We start from the raw sequence: 1,791 nt of genomic DNA on the forward strand, positions 1-1,791 counted from the left end.
CTTAAAACAACTCAAAACGCCCTCCTGCCGCTTATTTTGTGTAAGTTTTTCATTATTAGCTCATTTTAAGCCATTTCCAGAAAAAAGTTGCATTTTCAAAAAAGTCGCGATTCGGAAGTTTTACCTTTTGTTCAATTGTAAATGATTATAAAGTTATGTGTAATATAGTGCTTTTGAAAAAGGTGTTTTCAAACAAGCCCAGGCTACCTATAAACGATTAATCTATGATTTGTCTATTATCTATGAATTGTCGTTCACGTGTATTCACGTCGAGTTTTAAGGTTATTTGTACTTGCCTATTTATTTATATAAGGTATGGATTTTTAAATTTCTTCTACATTTATTTATTAATTTATTAGAAAATCTACGGGAGTGTCTCCCTTTTACAATGTTTAGTTAAATGTAACCAGTAAGAAGGAAATAAAAAGTTAACTAACAAAGTAAAGGAAAATGCTTCTTTTTAGCAGAAGAATGTAATGTAAACAGAAAAGTTTTTGCTAAGATTTATAAGGTGGTTTATCTTTTGTATTGATAATCATATAAAATAAGAGACGAGGTATAATGGACGAAAATCTATTCTAATCTCTAGACGATTTTGAAGAACGTGTTTGATTCTTGAAGATCTGAAAATATTTACATTAGGTACGTACTAATTGAATTTGGACTTGGATAAGGAAACAGTACATTGCAGTATTTAACAGTGAAATGTAATTTTTGTGTTTCAGTTGAGAATTCATAATGGGACTTGAAAAACATTAATATTTATAGACACAGAAGAGTAGGTCGCAAAATACATACAGTTTAAGCAGTCCTGACATAAAAACAATCTGGTTTATCATTAGTGCAGTTGGTCAATGACAAAATGTACATAAAATGATATTGTTTGAAATTGAGGAATCTAAAGCTGTTAGTACCGAATACTACTGTATCAATTAAGAGATATATGTTGCCATTGATATTGGTATCATAGATTGAGTATATAATGTACCTGGTGCAAAGCTTCCTGTTTGTAATAGAAAAGTCAATCCTGATATGGTTGTAAGTATAAGTCCTAAATACTAAAGTTAGCATAGTTGTCACTCTAGCACTATATTTTGAGAAAGTTGATGATCTTAATCAATTGAACAAGCTATAGTAAGAACGCAACACTATTTCTTAACTCCAAGATAAAGTTCCAAAGCTAAAGCAGTAGTCAGTGGTGATAGTAAATTGGATAATAGAACACAATTATTAAAAGGGTATCAATTAGGTGGTCAGTTTGAATAACTGATTGTCCATGAGCATCTGGTACTCAACAGTGTTGCACAATGATGATACTCAGACATACGAAACATGGAAATTTATTTTTAGAATATATATGTTAACTAACCTCTTCTTTTTCTGTACGACAAGGGTCAGTCTGGCCCTGATAGAATATATAGCTATACAACACTGCATCCAATCACCCGGTAATTAGTAGGATTCGTATCTTTGTACTCATGGATTGTTTGTTAGGTTATATTAAGTGTGATTGACGTTGTTTATGTTGCAGCTAGCCTTTTTTGCGCGTTGTAGGCTTGTATGTATGTAATCAGTTGAAGTTATTAGCAGTAGATCAGTATTTTAGTGTCATACGTCAGTGCAGAACAGTAATTTGCATTGACTTGTGCATTTCTAGAGGAACAGTTTTCTATAAGCTGGAATTGGATCTAAATCTGCTTGATTTCTTTGTATGAGGTTGTATGACACATCGCGTGTTTTAAACGTCAGTGCAGAACGCTGGTGATTTGCACGACGGTGTGATGATCACTG

At 32.3% G+C, this 1,791-nt stretch overlaps 1 long non-coding RNA gene across 3 annotated transcripts; it reads left to right on the forward strand.

Annotated features, from left to right (window-relative positions):
• Positions 1-204: 204 nt before the first annotated feature.
• LOC108736028 lies at positions 205-1,369 on the forward strand. 3 transcript variants are annotated; one of them, XR_003231489.1, is made up of 4 exons: positions 205-313; positions 465-642; positions 726-1,038; positions 1,100-1,369. It is a non-coding gene; the product is annotated as an uncharacterized LOC108736028 (long non-coding RNA). The 3 variants fall into 3 exon arrangements; XR_003231488.1 differs by having other exon boundaries at positions 206-313; positions 726-1,369; XR_001937665.2 differs by lacking the exon at positions 205-313 and adding an exon at positions 317-409 and having other exon boundaries at positions 726-1,369.
• Positions 1,370-1,791: the final 422 nt, after the last annotated feature.

This window comes from Agrilus planipennis, unplaced genomic scaffold (assembly GCF_000699045.2).
Source record: "Agrilus planipennis isolate EAB-ADULT unplaced genomic scaffold, Apla_2.0 scaffold75, whole genome shotgun sequence".
NCBI classification, from domain to species: Eukaryota; Metazoa; Arthropoda; class Insecta; order Coleoptera; family Buprestidae; genus Agrilus; species Agrilus planipennis.